At 46.6% G+C, this 25731-nt stretch overlaps 1 pseudogene; it reads right to left on the bottom strand.

Moving 5' to 3' along the window:
• The window catches only part of LOC141191588 (uncharacterized), a 47488-nt pseudogene that overhangs the window by 3664 nt on the left and 18093 nt on the right, over nucleotides 1-25731 (bottom strand).

Here is a 25731-nt window from a genome sequence, read left to right as displayed (position 1 = left end):
CTTGGCAATCTAAACTATCGTAAGGGACAATATTTTCTGTCAGATGAGTGTCAAGAAGAAATATTAGACATTTAAAGTGAACTTTTTTACAATACTGCAGAGCTGAGGTGTCTTAAATTTAGATCTCGGGCATTTGGAAGAGGAAATGGAGATCTTTCTGAAAGACGACCAGGGAGTTACAGACTCACATAAGTGAGGCCGGCCGATCCCACCACAATGAAACTACGAGGGTCAGTCAATAAGTAATGCCTCCTATTTTTTTTCTCCTTAAATAAGGTAGTTATGTTAAATATTTGAATTTGGCACAATTCCTCAAACCTTCTTCTCCAATCCACAGCAATTGCAACTTCCTGCACCAACAGGTGGCAGGACTGTATCCGTTTGCAAAATGGCTGACATCGATGTTCGTATTAGACAACGTTCTGTGATTGAATTCTTGCAGAAGGTGAAACGCCCATTTGAATTCATGAGAGACTGAAAAATGTGTACGGTGATGCAACAGTGGATGTCAGTACTGTTAGACGATGGGTTCGTCGCTGTAACACAGCTGAAGGGCCATCACCGTTGGCTGACAAAATGCGGAGTGGCAGGCCAGTAACCACAGTGACTCCAAGCAGCATTCAGCGAGTCGATGACATCATTCGTGGTGACCGCCGGGTGACTGCAGATGAATTGTGTGCCATTATCTGCCTCAGTAAAGGCAGTGTGATGAAAATTATTGGACAACTGGGATACAGAAAAGTTTGTGCACGGTGGGTCCCAAGAATGCTTTTTACCATGCTAGAATACATGCCCTTGTTAAACGGTGGACCAAGACTGTGGAAATAGATGGAGATTATATTGAAAAATGACAAATTAATTGTTAATGTTGTGGTTTTCAACCTATGTAATTGCATTTGAATTTCTTGCCAATTAAAAGGAGAAAAAAATAGGAGGCATTACTTATTGACTGACCCTCGTATCATACAGAATGAACTTGTAAAAAAAAAAAGAAAGAATATGAAAACATGTAACATCCCCAACAACAATGTATGTATGAAGGGAGAAATCCAACACTAACTTGGAGTTACACTCATTTATGGTGGACTATTGGAGCTACTATGAGTCCTGACCAGAAGAGTAGAGAAAGTATTAGCGCCCCCATTTCAGGAGAGATTGTGCAGTAATCTGAATTCCTTAGGATGAAAACATAATGTAATTTATGACGTGGAGTGAATCCATGAAACCAGGGCTGGAGCCAACACATCTCCTGCAGGCGGGAATAAATGTATATTACAGCCATCAGCCACGCACAGCTTAGAGATATATCATGGCACAGGTGTAATGTTTTTTGTGTAGTTTATCAGAATCCTGTTTGAAGTTAGTCGGTTTTAAAAGAAATAGAACAGTCAGTATAAAGGGAAACTCTGCTGTTATTGTACAGAAATTCACACTTGTCCCTCACTGCACATTTAATGTCGATCATAAAAGTGAAGCTTGGCCAGAAAGACTGGACCTGGTCTTGTAGGGACCATATGAGCACATTCAGCCGCACAGAAGGGAGAGAAGGTAGATTCATCCAATAAGATATCAGGGATCTAGGAAGCGAACACCATCATTACCCTCCACTTTCTCTTACAGGCCCATCATAATATTTTTCTTCAAGTAATTTTCTGGCTTTGTGGTTTACAGATCTGGGCAGGTAACGTCTCCTAAATCACAGGGTGTAGGTGGATCCTCCAGGTTGTAAGTTCTATAGAAAAGGGCTTTCACAATTTCCCAAAGTAATTTGAACATTTTCGGACGGAAGAGAATGTTGTGGTCTAGAGGCAAAATGGTGATCACACGATTGTGATACGGCCGGACTACATCACCGATAAAGCAGCCACAGCCGGTGACTGAGAAGAATCTGTGACTTCTCTGTATTTAGTGGTTACTACTCACCTGGGTAGTCATATGTAGGAATCTCCTCTTTACACCGCTCATCATCCCTCACATATGTCTCTGTAGTATTAATATGGGTCAGATCTTCACCCTGAAATAAATATTATAAAAGTCACAGACAGATGGAGAAGTCACATCTATGATCAGCTCTAATCCTGCCATCTCCACCGTTCTCATTACACAAATATAAAACATAATAATGGTGGATAAAACAAGACTGAATACAAGACCTTCACAGCAGTCTACATATCATAGGGGAGATCTCATGACACCTTCTCTCCATCTACCTGATGATCCTGAGGAACATTGGGATCTTCTTGTTTACAGTTCTGTGGAAGAAGAGGACGGGGACATCTGTCTGGTGTTGTCCTCTTACTGGATAGATCTGGAGGAAACACATACAGGGACTGAATTCATTCTTTCCATACAGATAATTATAGGCCGTGTGTATTTAGTCCTCTCTATTACCTGGTGATGTGAGGGGCTGGGGAACCTCCATCATGATGTCCTTGTACAGATCTTTGTGTCCTTCTAAATACTCCCACTCCTCCATGGAGAAATAGACGACGAAATCCTGACACCTTATAGGAACCTGACACATACAATGATACCGTTATCCCCCCGATCCCTTCATAGCGTTACTGTATAATGTCCCAGCATTCCCAGCAGTGTCACCTCTCCAGTCAGCAACTCAATCATCTTGTAGGTGAGTTCTAGGATCTTCTGGTCATTGATGTCCTCATGTATCAGGGGGTGAGGTGGAGGCCCCGTGATTAATCTCTTGTTATGGAGAGACACATTAATAAATCTCCCTCCAGACATTTCCAGAGTCCTCACCTCTCCAGTTCTGTCCATCTCTTATTCCCATAGATAAGAATGATGTAATGTGACGTCATCAGAATCTCTCACCTCTCCAGTAAGCCGGAAAAGGATCTCCAGGGTGAGGTGTAATATCCTCTCCGCCATCTTGTCTCTGTCCATATCCATCTTTGATGGATAAATCAGGAAAATTTTCTTATGTAGAAGATCTTCACTGAGAGGATCTAATATTGTAGGGACCTGAATGAGAAGAAGATGAGCCGATGTAACATCATAAAAATCCTGTGTAATAATACAGCTATTGGAGATAATGAGGGGAAACATATAAGGAGATTTATTATTTCACAGTATTTAGTTTTCTTCTTTACATCTATTAATAAAACCTATATATTTTAGGCCACAGACAACAAGCAGTTTCTTCCCCGGAGTCTGCAGCTGAATACGTTTCTCATAGACTCATCTTCTATAAAGCTAATTCTCGTCTAATTTTCTGACACTGGAATTGACATTGAGAATAACCTCGGCACTCAATGGTTCTTATAGAAAAATTTTTTTTTAATGCAGTCCAAAAACAAAAGTAAACGTTTCGGTCGATCTGACCTTAATCAAGAACTATTGGAAATTGCACAAAGAACAAAACAATAAATAAAAGAATAATAATAAGTAATAAAATAAAAAAGCATATGCAAATGGATCATAGCGCAATAACATGATAATATCTCTTGTTTAACCTGAACAATAAACATGCTGTCAAACAGTGCATAATATTTCATCAAACCCCATTAATGCAGATACAACATCATAGTATAGAGCAAGTATATATACAAATTGAAGAGAGGCGACACCTACTAGATTGCTGGATGGTGTTCAAAGGTAGGGATTCAAAAGTGTGGAGATATGGTGACACTGGTTGCTTGGGTCTGCAGAAAAGAGCAGAGAGTGGCAGACTCAGAGTTATCAGCTGAGAGGGACTGTGGAGGCAGAGATACACAGAATAGAGCTGTACGTAGCATACTTGTGACCCCTAGTTCCTGGTTATAAGGTGGTACTGCACGTAGTGGCTTAGAGGATCGCGGTGTCCACCGCTAGTTCCTGGTGCTGTGCGCGTTGTCCTGCAAAAAGCAAACATGGCATCTAAGAAGGTGTGACAGAGTTCGGCTGAATGCCCTTCCTCCCCAAGTACTCGATTGTATGGGGCTGCCTAGTTCCTACAATACTGAAATGCCTAATAATGGTGTCTGGGCCTGCAATGTACGAAAGTCTATTAGGCCGGGCCAGAGGCAGCGTCCAATAAGTTACCTTTTAACGCCCCATAAACATTAGACTAAAGTTGCATGGAAGCACTGATTTTGGGGGTTTTGGTTGACTATATAATGTATTTGGGGGCCTCCCGACAGTACCAGTCAGTCATACAAACCACAGGAAAGCTGGAATATTTGTGTGTATGGAGGAGTCTGGAGAGATAGCCGTCTACCAAATGACCGCTCAGCCAACACTTATCTCATGTATATGGGGACATTACTATTGCACAGGTAGTGATAATACACGGCACTACAGTAGTACAGTGCATCACCGGAGCGATCAGAGGCTTCTGTGTTGTATGATCGCACTAATGAGAGTGGTTTAAAAACGTTTATAAAGAAAGGTTTAAAAAAAAGTTTTAAAGTGAAAATATCACAGTTTTAGCAAAAATAAATATTCGTCACTATAGGGAAAACATGGATATAATGGTAAAATGGAGAGGGAGGTCAGCTCACTGTTTATTCAATGTATCTGGTCTGAAGATCACCGCATGGAGCCGCCCTGGTCAGGGACATTTCAAGGTTCAAGTAGAGAAAGGAGGAGAGATGGATTCTCCAGCATTCTCTATATTGTTAAAACCTCACATTTATTGTGAATTCATAAAACCTGTTGTGATGGCATACCACCAAGTGCCCACATACCAAACCAATGCTTATTCCTGATTTACAACATGTGAGTCTCGGTGATACTTTTATATCCTTCCCTTTCCTGGGTGTCCATTGATTACTGAGCACAACAATTTAACCCTGTATTGTATGGAAGTAAAAGAGAATACACAAATACAACTCATGCATGAGACATTCAATAAAATCACTGGAAATCAAAGACAAATACAATTAATTGCACTGTAATATTAATCCTGTCTGATGTTCATTCCCTGTGGGGCTCTAGTTTGTAATTTAAATATCCAATATGACTTTCTATTTAAGATTTTTCTTTTCACATCTCCACCTCTTAATGGTTTATAAGACTTTTCTAATCCTGATATCTGAAGGATCTGATATCCCCTTTATGTTTTTGTGAAAAGCGTCTTGAAACCACAGACAGGTTTAATGCTGTGGGATTGATTGCGTCAGATAAATGTCTTCTAATACATTTTTTCAGCAGATCTGACGTGCATCCCACATATTGTAATTAACTCTCTATACACTCTATTAAATAGATGACCCCTATAGTGGTACAACTGATGAAATTGTGTATTGCAAATTTTTGTCCCGTTAGGTTTTCTGCAAATGTGTCGGTTTTATTAACATAGTTGCATCCTTTACAGGATGTATGTCGACATTTAAAAAAAACCCTTATAGGATAACCAAGTTACCAAATACTGGCCCATTAAGACACACTGTCACTCTCGCATTCCCTACTGATTGAACCCCTGGACCAGTCTAAAACCAGCTTCCAATGTCAATGGGAGAGAGATCTGGGTTGCACCTTAATGAGGGATCAGTGGAAGCGAATCTTCACCTTGACACACATCATCAATCAGCTCGCGATTTCAGGAGGCCAGCTATAAACTGCTTTCTCAGTGGTATAGGGTCCCAACTCGCCTACACTCTATATTCCCAGATGCTAGTCCCATGTGCTGGACATGTGGGGAGGAGGAGGGTGACCTACTACATATTTTCTGGGCCTGTAAACTCCTTTCTCCTTTCTGGGGAAAAGTACTACTAGTGATTAGTAAATTCACTGATCTTATTTCAGACCTTGACCCAGCTTTCGTCCTTCTCCATCACAGCAACATCCCTTTAAAAACATATAAGAAACTCGACACTGAGACTCTTGATCACGTCTGCTAGAGCATGTATTCCCTTGCTATGGAAAAGTAACACTATCAAGACAATCTCACTATGGTTCACCAAAATAAATGAGATTATGCTAACGGACGAACTCCCCTCCATGATCAATAACTCACATGATAAATTTTATAAAACATGGTTCTACTGGAGTTTAAATCTTCCGCTGATTACCTTGACCTCATAGGGGAAAGCGAAGTCTATACTTCAGGAGCCTATCTGACAGTACCCTAACCCTCTTACCCACACATCCCTTCCCCCACTTCCCTTTGTCTTTGTGTGTATTTGTGTTTTTTGTTTTAACTACTCATTCTTTCTTTTATAGCCCTTATTTGTTAATCCACATGAATATGTAATGACTTAATGTTTAAGTCTGAGTCACCACGCTGGTATATCCTAAAACACATTGAACCAATGTTCTACCAGCGACTCTACTTTGTATTGTGTTTAATTATTTCATTTTCAAATGTTTTGGAAATACTGGTTATTGTTATGGTTATGGGGTCATATTTGACCTACTACTTGTTGCACAACTAGTACCCGGTGTTTGTATTTGTATTTCCTTTTCAAAACTTAATAAAGATAAATTTATAAAGGATAATCAAGTCACATTGCGTTTGATATTTGTTTCTTGAAAATAACTAGGTGAAAGTTTTCCACCCAGTGTAGAAGCCTTTATGGATACAAAACTCAAACAAAATATGCAGAAGAATTTACAAAGTCTGGAGGATGGATCTCAGACATCAAAAAAACTAAGTTTGAAAGAGATATCAAAGACTACGAGTCAAATTCAATTTACACATGGAAATGAAACAAACCAAGAGCTACTATTCAGAAATACAAGTGACACAATGAATTCAAAGGAAATAGAGGAGAGCGGAGGTCAGCTTCACAAATCCCAATGTGTCCATGGGTTCCTCTAATTATAATTCTCTGAGGACTAATCTGATGCATCAGTGGGATCAACTAAAGACAGAACAAAAATAAATTCTCAAGTATTCCCCACAATTCAGCACAAAACAACAGGCCGGAAGGAAGCTCAAACGTGCCGGACATGTGCGTTCCATGATGGAGTGCATCACGGTCTCCTATCTGCGAATGTGCATGTCAGGAAGCATGGGTTCCACACCGGAGCGCATATGGTATTGGATTGCATACCACCAACATAGAAAAATCCTATCTGTGAGATCAGCATCATGGGAGACTAAAAACAAGTATTGCACATCCTTGCATCATGCAATAGGCATGTAGATCTATTTTATCACTACAGAAAATATGGGATGATGGCCCACAGTATACTCCTAAATGGTCAAATTTGACCGCTATTGCATAGAGATACACAAGGAACACCACACTTCTTAATTATGAAATAGTAGATGTAGGATATAACTGATAAATAATTCTGATATAGAAGCTCAGATATCTCGATGAAGTACAATATGTGAACCCCATTCACTGGGAACTGAGTAGCAATAGGTAGAGTATAAAATCCAAAAATGTAATCCCGAATGGGGCTGCATTAACACGAAACAGGCATAAGAAATTTTCTCATTCAGTCCCTTAGGGGCTCGTGAATCCAGTCTAAAAATCCACTCACTTTCTTTTTTGAGGACACATCTATTGTGGTCACCTCCTCTCACATTGGGTTTAACCACCTCAATGATACAAAAGGAGATGTCTCCGGTTTCACCTCGATGTACACTGTTCATGTGTCTCGCTAATGGGGTGTCCCGACCATGGCATATATCACCCAAATGCTCCCCCACCCTCCTCCTAGACTCCCTCTTGGTCTTGCCTACATAATCTAGGGGGCAGATGCATGTGGCCATATATACAAGTTCTGAGGTTTTACAGTTGGAATAATCCCTCTGAAAAAAGTTTTTACTCGTGGAGGAACTCGAGAAAGATTTACATGGTCTCATCCAACTAAATGTACAACATTCTCCACATCTAAAGAAACCGCAGATTCTTTTATCTAGCCAAGTCCCCTTGGGTGCAGTTTTTTTTGTAGAAACTATGCAATAAATGATCCCTAATTGACTGACCCTTTCTGAAAGTTATTGTGGGTGTAGATCCCACAGGACCTCCAGGTCAGGGTCAGCCACAAGTATATCCCAGTGTTTTCTGAGGATATGAAAGATACAGTCACTCTGATTGTTGTAAGTTTTTCTTACTCGTGTCGTCCAATCTTTTTCTTGGTCACTTGGGTAGGCATGGAGGAGTGTCTGTCTCTCCAATTTTTCTGCAAACGATGCGGAATCCAAAATGTACCAGGAGTACCCGTTTTCCCTGAATCTGATGTTCAAGTCTATTGCCTGTATATTAAAATCCGTGACATTATGGCAGTACCTTCTCAACTATAAAAATTGGCCCTTGGGTATTCCTCTTTTTATGGAGATGGGGTGGTGGCTATTCCACTTCAATAGTTTATTAGTGCTTGAAGGTTTATGGTAGATGAGTGTCCCTAGGGTCCCATTCCAATCTTTCTTAATTAGAACATCCAGGAAAGGCAACTGGTAATAATAAAATTCAGATGTAAATCTCAGGCCCACTCTATGGATGTTGAGTTCCCTGACAAATTCAAAAGATTGTTCACTCGTCCCTGACCAGATGATAAAAATGTAGTCAATATATTTGTACCATACCCCAATATATGAATGCCACCACTTATGATCATCCCTGAATATTGTGGTTTTCTCCACCAGTCCAGGGATAAGTTAGCATACGAGGGGGCACAGAGGCTCCCCATCGCAGTACCCCTGAGCTGGTGGAAGTACTTCCTGTCAAAAAGAAAGAAGTTATGAGTAAGAGTGAATTTTAGAAGATCCTCCATGAAGTCATTATGTCTGCTACACTCTACTGACCTCGATTTCAAGAAATGTCTTACTCCTCTGATACCATCCTCATGCGGTATATTACTGTACAAAGCCTCGATATCTAGTAAGGCCTGCACCCCTACATGCCTGTATAGAAGCTCGAGGGTATACATGTAGGGGAGCAGGCAAAGGGAAAAACATTTTACAGAGGGATTATTCCAACTGCAAGACCTCAGGCGGTACTGTGAGAACATTATACTGTGTGGGGGCATCATACATACTGCATAAGGGGCATAATGGGGGCATTGCACTGTGTGGGGGCATCATACATCCTGCATAAGGGGCATAATGGGGGCATTACACTGTGTGGGGGCATCATACATCCTGCATAAGGGGCATAATGGGGGCATTGCACTGTGTGGGGGCATCATACATCCTGCATAAGGGGCATAATGGGGGCATTACACTGTGTGGGGCATCATACATACTGCATAAGGGGCATAATGGGGGCATTACACTGTGTGGGGGGCATCATACATCCTGCATAAAGGGTATAATAGGGGCATTACACTGTGTGGGGGGCATCATACATCCTGCATAAGGGGCATAATGGGGGCATTACACTGTGTGGGGGCATCATGCATACTACATAACGGGCATTACACTGTGTGGGGGCATCATACATACTGCATAAGGGGCATAATGGGGGCATTACACTGTGTGGGGGCATCATACATCCAGCATAAGGGGCATAATGGGGGCATTACACTGTGGGGGCATCATACATACTGCATAACGGGCATAATGGGGGCATTACACTGTGGGGGGGCATCATACATACTGCATAAGGGGCATAATGGGGGCATTACACTGTGTGGGGGCATCATACATCCAGCATAAGGGGCATAATGGGGGCATTACACTGTGGGGGCATCATACATCCAGCATAAGGGGCATAATGGGGGCATGACACTGTGTGGGGGGCATCACACATACTGTATAAGGGGTATCATGGGGGCATCATGCATACTGCATAAGGGGCATAATGGGGGCATTACACTGTGGGGGGCATCATACATCCTGTATAAGGGGCATAATGGTGGCATTACACTGTGGGGGGCAGTAAAGGGGTCCTGTACTATGAGAACAATACGTTTCCTGCCTTCCTGCCTCCATAGTTGGGTCGTATGTATCTATTACAGGAAACAGAACAAAAACCTTATGATTCTTATAAAGGGGCAACACAAGACCCCAAAAGAGTCTCCGTGCTGAAGGGGTTAATGCCCCCTGCGCCCAGTAATGGGGTCTCCACATACCTCCACCTGCAGAGCCGCCACCACATATATGGCTGCTCTGTGCGCACAGGAGCTGTGATGAGGTCACAGGAGGGGAGGAGTCAGGGGTCACATGATCAGGGGCCTCAGTGGATGCAGGACTCTGCTGTGCTGGTTGTCATGGTGCTGGATGAGCTGAAGTTTATGTGTGGGGTCAGGAGGGGTTTACAGTGTGGATGTAGCAGAGCCGCGTGTGTACGAGGTGTACGGAGCGGAGCCGCGTGTGTACGAGGTGTACGGAGCGGAGCCGTGTGTGTACAAGGTGTACGGAGCAGAGCTGCGCGTGTACGAGGTGTACGGAGCGGAGCCGCGTGTGTGCGAGGTGTATGGAGCGGAGCCGCGTGTGTACGAGGTGTACGGAGCAGAGCCGCGTGTGTACGAGGTGTACGGAGCAGAGCCGTGTGTGTACGAGGTGTACGGAGCGGAGCCGTGTGTGTACGAGGTGTACGGAGCGGAGCCGTGTGTGTACGAGGTGTACGGAGCAGAGCCGTGTGTGTACGAGGTGTACGGAGCAGAGCCGCGTGTGTACGAGGTGTACGGAGCGGAGCCGTGTGTGTACGAGGTGTACGGAGCGGAGCCGTGTGTGTATGAGGTGTACGGAGCAGAGCCGTGTGTGTACGAGGTGTACGGAGCGGAGCCGTGTGTGTACGAGGTGTACGGAGCGGAGCCGTGTGTGTATGAGGTGTACGGAGCAGAGCCGTGTGTGTACGAGGTGTACGGAGCGGAGCCGTGTGTGTACGAGGTGTACGGAGCGGAGCCGTGTGTGTATGAGGTGTACGGAGCAGAGCCGTGTGTGTACGAGGTGAGCGGAGCCGCGCATGTACGAGGCGTACGGAGCGGAGCCGCGCATGTACGAGGCGTACGGAGCGGAGCCGCGCGTGTACGAGGTGTATGGAGCGGAGCCGCGCGTGTACGAGGTGTATGGAGCAGAGCCGCGCGTGTACGAGGTGTATGGAGCAGAGCCGCGTGTGTACGAGGTGTACGGAGCGGAGCCGTGCATGTACGAGGCGTACGGAGCGGAGCTGTGCGTGTATGAGGTGTACGGAGCAGAGCCGCGTGTGTACGAGGTGTACGGAGCGGAGCCGCGTGTGTATGAGGTGTACGGAGCGGAGCCGCGTGTGTACGAGGTGTATGGAGCGGAGCCGCGTGTGTACGAGGTGTACGGAGCGGAGCCACGTGTGTACGAGGTGTACGGAGCAGAGCCGCGTGTGTACGAGGTGTACGGAGCGAAGCCGTGTGTACGAGGTGTACGGAGCGGAGCCGTGTGTGTATGAGGTGTACGGAGCAGAGCCGTGTGTGTACGAGGTGTACGGAGCGGAGCCGTGTGTGTACGAGGTGTACGGAGCGGAGCCGTGTGTGTATGAGGTGTACGGAGCAGAGCCGTGTGTGTACGAGGTGAGCGGAGCCGCGCATGTACGAGGCGTACGGAGCGGAGCCGCGCATGTACGAGGCGTACGGAGCGGAGCCGCGCGTGTACGAGGTGTATGGAGCGGAGCCGCGCGTGTACGAGGTGTATGGAGCAGAGCCGCGCGTGTACGAGGTGTATGGAGCAGAGCCGCGTGTGTACGAGGTGTACGGAGCGGAGCCGTGCATGTACGAGGCGTACGGAGCGGAGCTGTGCGTGTATGAGGTGTACGGAGCAGAGCCGCGTGTGTACGAGGTGTACGGAGCGGAGCCGCGTGTGTATGAGGTGTACGGAGCGGAGCCGCGTGTGTACGAGGTGTATGGAGCGGAGCCGCGTGTGTACGAGGTGTACGGAGCGGAGCCACGTGTGTACGAGGTGTACGGAGCAGAGCCGCGTGTGTACGAGGTGTACGGAGCGAAGCCGTGTGTACGAGGTGTACGGAGCGAAGCCGTGTGTCCGAGGTGTACGGAGCGAAGCCGTGTGTCCGAGGTGTACGGAGCGGAGCGGGGGTGTACGAGGTGTACGGAGCGGAGCCGCGTGTGTACGAGGTGTACGGAGCGGAGCCGCGTGTGTACGAGGTGTACGGAGCGGAGCCGCGTGTTTACGAGGTGTACGGAGCGAAGCCGAGCGTGTACGAGGCGTACGGAGCGGAGCCACGCGTGTACGAGGCGTACGGAGCGGAGCCGCGCGTGTACGAGACGTACGGAGCGGAGCCGCGCGTGGACGAGGCGTACGGAGCGGAGCCGCGCGTGGACGAGGCGTACGGAGCGGAGCCGCGCGTGGACGAGGCGTACGGAGCGGAGCCGCGCGTGGACGAGGCGTACGGAGCGGAGCCGCGCGTGGACGAGGCGTACGGAGCGGAGCCGCGCGTGGACGAGGCGTACGGAGCGGAGCCGCGCGTGGACGAGGCGTACGGAGCGGAGCCGCGCGTGGACGAGGCGTACGGAGCGGAGCCGCGCGTGGACGAGGCGTACGGAGCGGAGCCGCGCGTGGACGAGGCGTACGGAGCGGAGACGCGCCTCGCGTGGACGAGGTGTATGGAGCGAAGCCGTATGTGTACGAGGTGTATGGAGCGGAGCCTCCTGGCGGGCAGAGATGCCGTTTCCCTCACCGCCACAGTCCCGGTCCGGCATCCTCCAGCTCCCCTGCACCTGCTGCTGCTGTTCCACGCACCGCGCACAGCTTCCCGGGCACTGTGCTTAGGCCGCGAGCGCCGTCCTAAAGAGTCCCCGGCCATTTGCCGAAGGACCATTCCTATATAAAGCACCTCCTCCAAAATGGAGGTGCCTGTGCAAGGTTGTTGTTTGTGTGCTAACACTGTCCTCAGCCCTCAGGTCCCGCTGCCTGTCAGTCCTGCACGCCAGCCTGTCTGTCAACCGTGCCCGCCAGCCTGTCTAGCAGCCGTGCCCGCCAGCCTGTCTGTCAGCCGTGCCCGCCAGCCTGTCTACCCGGATCACCTGTCAGGCCACCTGCCGTGCCCGCCTGCTCGCCAACCCAGATCACCCATCTGGCTACCTGCCGTGCCCGCCTGCTTGCCAACCCGGATCACCTGTCAGGTTACCTGCCGTGCTCTCCCGCTGTACCTGTCAGCTTCAGCCATCTGACCCGTGGGAGTCGCCTGCTCTCACACAAGGTCGGTCCCAGTGTGGCACCTGGTCCACCTACCCGGTCCCTTCTTGGTTCACGGAGTCGACTAGGCCGCCGTGCGACCAGGGTCGGTCCGAGTAGGCACTTAGTTACGCCCCTTTGGTCCCTCCTTGCATCCCAGCATAGAGGTTTCACCACCCGGATCCGTAACAGTTTGCACAGGCCATGAAACCCGGTGGCTCCCAGGCTCCTTTGCTCTCTGACCTGTACCAACAGGATACTATCCTGTCCTATCTGCGGACAGTCAACTCCCATCTGGACGCGCTGTCCACCCCTACTTTGTCCACCTCTATCCAAGCGGCACCCGCTCCAGCGGCACCTCAACCCTGGGCGCTGTGGACCCTGGCTCTCTGCGCCTCCACGTTTTGGTGGTGATCCCGTACTATGTCAGGGCTTCATAAATCAGTGCACGCTGCACTTTGAACTCCTGACACACCAGTTCACCTCCGACAGGGCCAAGGTGGCGTTCATCATGTCTCACCTCACTGGAGAGGCGTTGGTGTGGCTTAACCCTTTGTGGGAGAGAGGGGATCCTCTGGTGTCCGATCTTCAGGCTTTCCTCGCGGCCTTCTGGAAGGTGTTCGATGAGCCTGGACGAAAATCTCCTACTGCCTCCTCACTTCTCCGACTCTGCCAAGGGAGTCTCACTGTGGGCCAGTATGCCGTACATTTCCGAACCCTCGCATCTGAACTTGCCTGGAGTAATGAGGCCCTGGTGTCCACCTTTTGGGAGGGCCTTTCCGGACGGATCAAGGATGAGCTAGCCGGTCGTGACATATCTCCCTCCCTGGACGACCCGGTGTTATTAGCTACCCAGACTGACATTCTTTTCCTGGAACGCGCTAAGGAGATGAACCGTGAGAGGAAACCTCCGCGCCTCGCTCCCGTCATCCAAAGTCCAGTCTCGCAACCTGCACTCCCCCGGGTGTCTTCTCCAGAGCCGATGCAAATTGACCAAGTCAAGATGGTCAAGTCTCACCAGGAGACCCGTCGTGCTGAGGGGAGTTGCTTCTATTGTGGCAATAATGAGCATCTTATCCGCTCTTGCCCAGTGAGACCGGGAAACTCCAGTGTCTAGAACTGCTCGGAGAGGTCATCTTAGGCAAGAATTTTTCCTCTCTGCCCTTGACTCTGTCCGTTTCCGTTACCAGTGGTGAGACCCGCTTTTTTGAGACTACCCATCTTGATTCCGGAGCTGCTGGGAATCTCATCCAACAGGCCGTTGCGGAGCATTTTCAGATTCCTACCATACGTCTGGCGGACACTTTAGCAGTCTCCTCTGTGGATGGAAACCTTCTCCCTGAAACCATCTTGCTGGTCACTGAGCCGGTAACTCTTCAGGTGGGAATGCTGCACTCTGAGAAGATCTCCTTTTACGTACTGTCCGGTCTCTCTCATCCCATCTTGCTTGGCCTGCCTTGGTTACAAAGACATGAGCCCGTCCTGAACTGGAGCTCGGGAGAGGTGCTCCTTTGGGGTCAGGAACGCCATAAGACCTGTCTGGTTCCAGTTCGTCCTGCTCAACCCCTGTCTACTCCGGCTAACCTACCTGGCCTGCCAGCACCCTACTGGTCCTATGCGGATGTTTTTAATAAAAAGGAGGCAGAGACACTACAACCTCATAGGCCGTATGATTGCCCCATCGATCTAATACCTAGTGCTTCACCTCCTCGCGGGCGAATCTACCCCTTGTCACTGGCCGAGACCCGTGCCATGTCTGAATATATCGAAGAAAATCTTGCTAGGGGATTTATCCAGAAATCCACCTCTCCGGCTGGAGCAGGATTATTCTTCGTCAAGAAGAAGAACGGCTCTCTTCGTCCTTGTATCGACTATAGGGGCCTCAACCAGATTACCTTCAAGAATAAGTACCCCCTGCCACTCATCTTGGAGCTGTTTGACCGCCTAAAGGGCGCAAAGGTCTTCACTAAACTCGACCTGCGTGGGGCGTACAATCTGGTCCGGATACGCCAGGGAGACAAGTGGAAGACTGCATTCAACACCCGGGATCGTCACTACGAGTACCGCGTGATGCCCTTCGGTCTCTGTAATGCTCCAGCCATCTTCCAGGAGTTAGTAAACTATATCTTTCGAGATCTCCTGTATTCCTGCGTGGTGGTGTACCTGGACGATATCTTGGTGTTCTCCCCTAATCTGCCCTCTCACCGGAGGGATGTTCGTCAGGTACTGCTGAGGCTCGGGAAGAATCGCCTGTATGCTAAGTATGAGAAATGCCTCTTTGAGCAGACCTCCCAGCCATTTCTGGGGTATATCAACTCGGAGACCAGACTGTGGATGGATCCCGAGAACATGTCTGCTGTCTTAAAGTGGCCCCGACCAGAGGGGTTGAAGGTTATTCAGCAGTTTCTGGGATTCACTAACTATTACCCCCTCTCCATTCCTCATTTCTCCTCCCGGACAGCTCCGATCTCTGCTCTTACCCGTAAGGGAGCAAATCCCAGGGAGTGGTCTCCTGAGTCAGAGAATGCCTTTATCTCTCTTAAGCAAGCCTTCTCCTCAGCTCCTGTGCTACACCGTCCTGATGGCCATAAACAGTTCTTCCTGGAGGTTGATGCCTCTTCCTCCCGAGCCGGAGCATTGCTCACCCAGAAATCCTCGTCCGGGCGAATGGTGACCTGCGGCTTCTCCAAACTCTTCTCTCCGGCCGAGCCTAATTACTCCATAGAAGATCGAGAACTGTGGAGGAGTGGCGCTACTTGCTTGAGGGGGCTCTGCACCCGGTGGTCATCTACACTAACCATAAAAACCTCACATATTTGCAGACCGCCCAGAGACTTAACCCTCGTCAGGCCAGATGGTTTTTGTTCTTTGCTCGATTCTGCTTCAATCTCCATTACCGCCCGGCAGACAAGAACATTAAAGCCGATGCTCTATCCCGCTCTTTTTTGTCTTCCGAACTGGAGGAGGAGCCTCTACACATCATTGATCCCTCCATCTACCTACTGGTAAGACCTTTGTAGCGGCTCAAGATCGGAAGAGGGTCTTACTCTGGGGCCATTCATCCAAACTGGCTGGCCATGCCGGCCAGAGGAAGACACTTCTGCTCATTGCCCAGCACTATTGGTGGCCCACCCTGCGCAAGGATGTTGCGGATTTTGTCTCGACTTGTTCCTCTTGTGCCCGTAACAAGATACCTAGGCACCTTACAGCCGGTCACCTCCTTCCTCTTCCCGTGCCTTCCGCTCCGTGGCAACAGATTGCAATGGATTTCATCACGGATCTCCCTGTATCGGCCAGTTGTACAGTCATTTGGGTGGTCGCCAACCGCTTCTCCAAGATGGCTCACTTCATCCCTCTGCCTGGTCTTCCGTCTGCACCTGTGCTGGCTAAGGACTTCATCCGTCAAATCTTCCGTCTCCATGGCTTACCCCTCCACATTGTCTCGGACCGAGGAGTTCAGTTCACTTCTCGCTTTTGGAGAGCCACGTGCAAGCTGCTGGATGTCTCTTTGGATTTCTCTTCTGCCTATCATCCTCAGTCAAGTGGAAAGTATCAATCAGATCCTTACCAGCTTTCTTCGGCACTTTGTCAACGCTCACAATAGCGATTGGGTTGAGCTCCTGCCTTGGTCCGAGTTTTCCTATAACAACCATGTGAGTGAGTCCTCTGCTAAGTCTCCATTTTTTGTGGTCTACAGTCAACACCCCCGGATTCCGTTTCCCGTCTCCACTGCAGTGGACAATCCTGCCACGGAGTCTCTCGTCAGTGAATTTTCTGTTATTTGGGAAGACACTAGATCTGCGCTTCTTCAGTCCTCCGAGCGGATGAAGAAGCATGCTGATAAGAGACGTCTGGATCCGCCTCAATTCCGTCTGGGAGACAAGGTCTGGCTTTTCTCCAAATATGTCCGTCTCAAGATACCATTATATAAGTTGGGTCCACGGTTCATCGGTCCGGTCGAGATTCAGAACCAAATAAATCCAGTGGCTTACAAGCTGAAACTCCCGGCCTCCTTACGGATTCCCAACTCATTTCATGTGTCTATCCTCAAACCTGTTGTCCTTAATTCTTTCTCTGATGATCCAGGTACCGCTCCAGCTCCAGTCTCCGCTGAGGACGTCTTTGAGGTAGAGAACATTTTGGCCATCAAGAGGGTAAGAGGAAAGACTTTCTTTCTTGTGGATTGGAAGGGGTTTGGAGGTGCCTGTGCTAGTTTGTTGTTTGTGTGCTAACACTCTCCTCAGCCCTCAGGTTCCAGTGCCCGCCAACCTGTCTGTTAGCCGTGCATGCCAGCCTGTCTGTCAACCGTGTCCCGCCAGCCTGTCAGCTGTGCCCGCCAGCCTGTCTGTCAGCCGTGTCCCGCCAACCTGTCTACCCGGATCACCCGTCTGGCTACCTGCCGTGCCCGCCTTTTTGCCAACCCGGATCACCCGTCAGGCTACCTGCCGTGCTCTCCCGCTGTACCTGTCAGCTTCAGCCATCTGACCCGTGGGAGTCGCCTGTTCTCACACAAGGTCGGTCCCAGTGTGGTACCTGGTCCACCTGCCCGGTCCCTCCTTGGTGCACGGAGTCAACTAAGCCGCCGTGCGACCAGGGTCGGTCAGAGTAGGCACTTAGTTACGCCCCTCTGGTCCCTTCTTGCATCCCAGCACAGAGGTTCCACCACCCGGATCCGTAACAATGTCATGTGTTTGGAAGCTTCTCAGACACACCTGTGGATGTATTTTAATGCACACCTGAAACACACTGCTTCTTTGTGCAGCATCATGGGAAAGTCTAAAGAAATCAGCCAAGATACCAGAAAGAGAATTGTGGACTTGCACTTGTCTGGCTCATCCTTGGGTACAATTTCAAGATACCTGAAGGTGCCTCGTTCATCTGTACAAACAATTATACGCAAGTATAAACAAGATGGGAATGTCCAGCCATCATACCGCTCAGAAAGGAGATGGGTTCTGTGTCCCAGAGATGAACGTGCTTTAGTCCGACATGTACATATCAACCCAAGGACCAAAGCAAAAGACCTTGTGAAGATGATGGCGGAAGCTGGTAAGATTGTGTCAATATCCACAGTGAAACGAGTACTATATCAACATGGGCTGAAAGGCCACTCTGCCAGGAAGAAGCCATTACTCCAAATGAAACATAAAAAAGCCAGATTAATGTTTGTAAATGCACACAGGAACAAAGACCTTAATTTTTGGAGACGTCCTGTGGTCTGATGAAACTAAAATTCAACTTTTTTGGCATAATGACTATTGTTACGTTGGGAGGAAAAAGGGAGAAGCTTGGAAGCTTAAGAACGCCATGCCAACTGTGAAACATAGGGGGGCAGCATCATGTTGTGGGGTTGTTTTGCTGCAGGAGGGACTAGTGCACTTCACAAAATAGATGGCATCATTAACAAAGAAGATTATGTGGCAATACTGAAGCAACATCTCAAAACATCAGCCAGGAAGTTAAAACTTGGGCGGAAATGGGTCTTCCAAATGGACAATGACACGAAGCATACTGCCAAAATGGTAACAAAGTGGCTTAAGGATAACAAATTCAATGTTTTGGAGTGGCCATCACAAAGTCCTGATCTCAATCCTATTAAAAATTTATGGGCAAAGCTGAAAAGGCAGGTGCAAGTAAGGTAACCTACAAACCTGGATCAGTTACACCAGTTTTGTTAGGAGAAATGGGCCCAAATTCTGACCAACTATTGTGAGAAGCTTGTGGAAGGATATCCCAAACGTTTGACCCAAGTCATTCAGTTTAAGGGCAATGGCAACAAATACTAATGAAATGTATGGAAACTTTTGACTTTGCATTAAGTAATAAAAATGCCTTAAAAACATTCTCTCTCTCTCATTATTCTGGCATTTGGCAAATATAAAAAATTATGATAATCCTAATTGACCTAAAATGGGAAGGGTTTATTTTTATTTCATGCCAGATATTGAGAAAAACATGCATATGTGTCTTTTTATATAGTGTATGTAAACTTCTGATTTCAACTGTATATATTGTATCATGTGCCCCCCAAAAATCTGCACTTTATTCCTCGTTTTTGAGTTAGTTACTCAAATCTATACCGCTGATGTCAATACAATGCAGTTTTTTATTCTAAGGCCCCGGTCCCACTATCAGTATTCGGTCAGTATTTTTTCTCAGCAATGGGGGATAAATGCAGGAATTGGTGACTTGTTTCTATTATACCTTTTCTCTGATTGTTCCTCACCTCATTTTGTCTCACTCCTGAGAAAAAATACTGACAGAATACTGATAGTGGGACCATGGCCTAAGATCGCTAGTGTTTCTAGTTAGGTAAGGATGAGGTTGCTTTATTATTTAACTTTCATTGCAGGGGACATTGGCTTCATCTGGAATGGGCATTAAGGTAAGTAGGGTTTACTTTATAACAATAAAAGGTCTCTGTGTTTATTTCAAATAAAATATTTTATTCATGGTGTTGTTGTACACTGCTCAAAAAAATAAAGGGAACACTTAAACAACACAATTTAACTCCAAGTCAATAACACTTCTGTGAAATCTACCTGTCCATTTATGAAGCAACACTGAATCAATTTCTCCTGCTGTTGTGCAAATTGAACAGACAACTGGTAGAAATGATGGGCAATTAGCAAGATACCCCCTATAAAGGGGTGGTTCTGTAGGTGGTGACCACAGACCATTTCTCTGTTCTCATCCTTTTGGGCTGTTGTTTTGGTCACTTTTTCATTTTGCCATTGCTCTCACCCCTACAGGTACAGTAGCATGAGGCGGTGTCTACAGTACAACCCACAGAAGTTGCTCAGGTAGTGCAGTTCACCCAGGATGGCACATCAGTGCGAGCTGTGGCAAGAAGGGTAGCTGTGTCTGTCAGCACAGTGTCCAGAGCATGGAGCAGATACCAGAAGATGTGGAGGAAGCTATAGGAGTGCAACAACCCAGCAGTAGGACCGTTTCCTCCTCCTTTGTGCCAGGAGGAACAGGAGGAGCACTGCCAGAGTCCTGCAAAATGACCTCCAGCAGGCCACAAATGTGCCTGTGTCAGCACAAACGGTTAGAAACCGACTCCATGAGGGTGGTATAAGGCCCGATGTCCACAGATGGGGGTTGTGCTCACAGCCCAACACCGTGCAGGACGCTTGGCATTTGCCACAGAACACCAGGATTGGCAAAGTCGCCACTCGCGCCCTGTGCTCTTCACAGATGAAAGCAGGTTCACACTGAGCACATGTGACAGAGTCTGGAGACGCCGTGGAGAGCGATCTGCTGCCTGCAACATCCTTCAGCATGACCGGTTTGTCAGTGGGTCAGTAATGGTGTGGTGTGGCATTTCTTTGGAGGGCCACACAGCCCTCTATGTGCTCGCCAGAGGTAGCCTGACTGTCATTAGGTACCGAGATGAGATCCTCAGACCCCTTGTGAGACCATATGCTGGTGCAGTTGTCCCTGGGTTCCTCCTAATGCAGGACAATGCCAGACCTCATGTGGCTGAAGTGTGTCAACAGTTCATGCAAGATAAAGGCATTGAAGCTATGGACTGCCCCGCCCATTCCCCAGACCTGAATCCGATTGAGCACATCTGGGACATCATGTCTCGCTCCATCCACCAACGTGCACGTTGCACTACAGACTGTCCAGGAGTTGGCGGATGCTTTAGTCCAGGTCTGGGAGGAGATCCAACAGGAGACCATCCACAACCTCATCAGGAGCATGCCCAGGCGTTGTAGGGAGGTCATACAGGCACGTGGAGGCCACACACAATACTGAGCCTCATTTTGACTTGTTTTAAGGACATTACATCAAAGCTGGATCAGCCTGTAGTGTGTTTTTCCACTTTAAATTTGGGGGTGACTCCAAATCCAGGCCTCCATTGGTTAATAAATTTGATTTCCATTGATGATTTTTGTGTGATTTTGTTGTCAGCACATTCAACTTTGTACAGAACAAAGTATTCAATGATGCTATTTCATTCATTCAGATCTAGGATGTGTTATTGGAGTGTTCCCTTTATTTTTTTGAGCAGTGTAGTTATTTCACATATCACTTTCACTATGGTGTTAGTAATGGGGGCGTCTTATAGACGCCTCTCCATTACTAAGCTGGGCTTGATGTCAGCTGGCCTTATAAGCTGACATCAACCCCAGCCCTATAACCCCACTGCCACCGCTACAGGGCAGTGGGCAGAGCGGAGGCTAAGTGGCAGAATTGGTGCATCCTATGGATGCACCACTTCTGGGATGGCTGAGGGCTGCTGTTTTTAGCCTCGGAGGGGGCCAATATTCATGATCCCTTCCTAGGCTATTAATATCAGTCCCCAACTGTCTGCATAGCCTGTGCTAGCTGGTAAAATAGGGGGACCCCACACAAAGGCTTCAAGACCCCACAAAAAGCCCTTCCCAGGTTTCAAAAATCTGCTCCAGCTGTCTGCTTAACCTCTGCTAGACTATAAAATTACGGGGGGCCCCACACCAATTTTTTTTTAATAAATCCTTTAATTTAACAATAAATGACAAGTACAGTAACCAACAGTCACTGTACTAATTATATACATGACTGACACCTTTCTATCTATTCTATGTGTATAGCTATTCTTTCTATTCTAAATTGTTGGGCACCGATGTATTGTTAACTGTATGCGGCTGATGAATTGACGGCTTTTAAAGAGACGGGTGAGTGAGAATCGGACAGCACTCGCATGGTCTGAGTGCTGTGCGATTTTTTTCACACACCCATTGACTTGCATTGGCGAGTCTCGTCCGAGATATGTGGCAAATCGCAGCATGCTGTGAATTTTTTCTCAGCCCGATTTCAGCTGATTAAAAAAAATTGCAGATGAGCGGTCATTCATTCATTAACATTGGTCCGAGTGCAATTCAATTTTTTATTGCTCTTTCCTAACTAAAGCAGAGAGGGAAAGCGCGAGGTGGATGCTGAGCTGTGATGTGCGATGAAACCACGACCACAGCCCATCACTCAAGGGGGAGTGCGTCACTTGCTCACGCCTGACTGCAGCCGGAACTTGACGTGACATCAGTGGATGTCGGAGCCGGCTGCAGCCGGGGTCACATGATACCTGGTGAGCGGCCAGCAATAGCGCCGCTCACAGGCAATAAAGAACAAGCAAGGTATTTACAAAAAGACTTGTTGGCACAATTTAAATCCATGGGGGCATTGTTAATCGTAGTGGACAACCTCTTTAAAGGTCTGGAGGGAGGTCGAAAGGTATCTTTTGGTAGATAGTGACTGGACCAAAAGAGTTGCTAACCGCAGACATAGGAAGGCTCCTGTCTTTAGGGTGGGGGATTTTGTGTGGTTGTCCTCAAAAAATCTGCGCTTAAAGATAATATCTAGAAAGTTTGCACCTAAATTTGTAGGTCCTTATAAAATTATTAAAATTTTAAATCCTGTGACAGTTAAGTTGCAACTTCCTATTGCCTGGAAAATCAATAATCATTTCCATTCTTCTCTTTTAAAAAAATTTGAGGGGACCTCAAGACATAATTGAGGTGGATTTGGAAGGGTATCGGGAGGATGAGGTAAGGCGAATTCTTGGTTCCAGGTGGGTCAGGTACCGTCTGCATTATCTCTTCAAGTGGAAAGATTATGGTCCTTAAGATAATTCCTAAATTAATTTGGGGTGTTATGGATAAATAAATGTATGATTATGGAAGTTATATGAAAATAGTATGTATTAAGAATTGCAGACAATCCAAAATTCCCTCCTCCTGCCCGTACCACATTGTACCAATAACCTCATATTGATCAAAGATCCACATACTACGTGGAACATGAAATTATGGAAAATCCCTAATAATTATTGACTAACATATTAATCTGATAATAAGAGCTTGCTAATGATCTCTATTACTTTTAGGAAAATTACAGAATAATAAAAGATAAGTGACTATACTGATTGACCTTTGAACCTTACATGCAAGACGGACTTAACTGATTTAATTGAGAGTCAGCTTGACTTAATTGTTTACACATTAAAATAATGACCCATTAGCGACAGATGTCAGCCATAATTATGAGATAAGGCAATGAGGTAATGTGTGGAAAGGGACCTGATTTTTCCTATAAAAAGCCTATTTGAGACACTACTCAGTGTTCATTTGTGATTTCTCCGACCGTATAGATCCTATATACAATTTGGCGGCAGACAACTCAGACGAGAACACACGCATTATGTGTGCACCTAACAGGGGGATCTTCATAAGATCAGATAGACACATTATTGGGTGGGACTGGGGAAAACCCAGTAGTCATGGTACACGTTGGTACCAATGACAAAGTTAGAGGGAGGTGAAAGGTCTTTAAAAATGATTACAGGGAATTAGGAGAGAAGCTGAAGTACAGGTGGTGTCTTCAGAAATACTGCTGATTCCACTACGTCACTAGAAAGTCAGCGGGAACTTAAGGAGATAATTGTCAGGAAGAAAGGGTTTGGGTTCATGGAGAACTTGGATGACTTCTCTGTCGACTACAGGCTGCACCTCAATGGGGAGAATGCAGATGTGCTGGGGAAAAAAATGGTCAGATGGATGGAGGAGCTTTCAAACTAGAATCTGGGGGAGAGAGGTTAGCCGTGCAAATAAGGAGGTAGAATAGACAGAGAGTGAGACATTCAAGGAAAGTAAGGAGGAGAGTAACAGTAATAAATGTGCTAATAGTATTAAATGTCTGCAGGCAAATGAAAGAAGTCTTGAAAACAAAATGAATGAATCAGAGACTCTTAGGTCAGCCACAGATTACAGAAACCTGGTTGGATGAAAGCCATGACTTGGAGTCAAACATAGAGGGTTACACTACATTCAAACGGATAGGAAAGAAAAATAGGTAGACGGGTGTGTATTTTCGTTAAAACCAACTTAAGACCTCAAGCTCAATGACGACATGGGGGGCAGCTTCGACAATGTACAGCACACATGCCCAACTCTTGGTGATTATATTTGACCCACGACACCAGAACCACCACACCTATGTGGGGCTATTATTGTGAATGGAGGACTTTGTGGGGCCCATTATTCTGTATGGAGGACTATGTGGGGCCCATTATACTGTATACTGGTTGGTCCACAACTTTATCCAAGTTTTTCATTTTGGCCCTCTGCATGTTTTGACCTTTACATCCCTGATGTAAAATCAGTATGGGTAATGTACATGGAATGGCAATAATGGAAAGCTGCTAATTGGACTTTGCTAGAAGCCTCCTAATATAGCTGAACACGTAGAGGATGATATGCTTCAACAAATTAAAAAAGCAACAAAAACAAGTCATGGTCAAAAGTGTTGGCTCTCTTGAAATTGTTCCAGAAAATGAAGTAATTCTCCCAGAAAATTATTGCAATTACATGTTTTATTATACACGTTTATTTCCTTAGCGTGTATTGAAACAGCACAAGAAAACAGAGAAAAAAAAGGCAAATTGAACATAATTTCACACAAACCCACATAAAATAGGTCGGACAAAATTATTGACACCTTGCCAAAATTGTGGGTAAACAACTTTATTTCAAGCATGTGAAGCTTGTTCAAATGCAATTGTGGCAAGTAACAGGTGTGGGCAATATGAAAATAACAACTAAAACCAGATAAAAAAGGGAGAAGTTGATTCAATCTTTGCATTGTGTGCATATGTGTGGCACACTAAGCATGGAGAAAACAGAAAAAGAAGAAGAGAAGTGTCTGAGGACTTGAGAACCAAAATTGTTGAAAAATATCAATAATTTCAAGGTTATAAGTCCATCTTTTGAGATCCGGATGTTCCTCTGTCCAACTTGCGCAACATAATCAATAAATTTACAACACATACAGTCAAATATGGTGGAGCTTCAAAGAGGTTTTGGGGTTGTTTTGCTGCCTCTGGTCAGGTACCTTGACTGTGTGCAAGGAATCATGAAATCTGAAGATTAGCAAAGGATTTTGGGGAACAATGTAGTGCCTAGTGTCAGAAAGTTGGGTTTGCGTGCTAGGTCATGGGTCTTCCAGCATGACAATGACCCCAAACATACTTCAAGAAGCACCCAGAAAATGGATGGAAACAAAGTGCTGGACAGTTCTGATTAGCAATGAATCCGGATCTAAATCCCATTGAACACCTGTGGAGAGATCTTAAAATTGCTGTTTGGAGAAAAACATTAAAATTTGAGAGTCCTCAGTGGTTGATACAATCTTTTCAGTTAGCCATTAGTCAGTAAGCTTTCGAGACTACTCAGATCTCTTCAGCAGACATAGTATAACACAAAATCTGAAGAGTCACATATTTATACACAAGAGGGCACAGCAATAATGCAATAAATAAGACAAGTGACGTGAAGCAGAACTATCAGTTTCGGAAAGGGATAAGCAGTTGTGGCCGTAAATATGTGTGGACACAAGTAGATCTATTCTTTTTTTCTTTTTTTGGGTGGCGATGAGAATTCATCCTTGTTTTAATTTTTTGCCCTGTCTTTCCTACATACAGACCCCCAGTTGGACATTTGCTACATATAATTAAGTACATTACATTAGTTGTGATGCAGCTGAAAGTAGCTGGGATCTTGTGGTCATGATGTGAGTTGGGAATCTTTATCTTGTCCGTGGTCATTATAAATGGACGGGTTTTACATATACAGTTGGTGAGGACAAATTTTGTAAGCTTCACCACAAAGGTGAAACTATCCTCCCGGTCAGTTTGCTTTCCCTCCCAGTACCTTTTAAGTCTAACAATGTTAGGTTTCTGGGAGATTATA

The sequence above is a fragment of the Phyllobates terribilis genome, unplaced genomic scaffold, assembly GCF_046119375.1.
Source record: "Phyllobates terribilis strain yellow unplaced genomic scaffold, ASM4611937v1 Scaffold_47__1_contigs__length_9908305, whole genome shotgun sequence".
Taxonomy (NCBI): domain Eukaryota; kingdom Metazoa; phylum Chordata; class Amphibia; order Anura; family Dendrobatidae; genus Phyllobates; species Phyllobates terribilis.
Note: the sequence above shows the minus strand (reverse complement) of the source record. Positions and strands in the feature narration are given on the sequence as shown.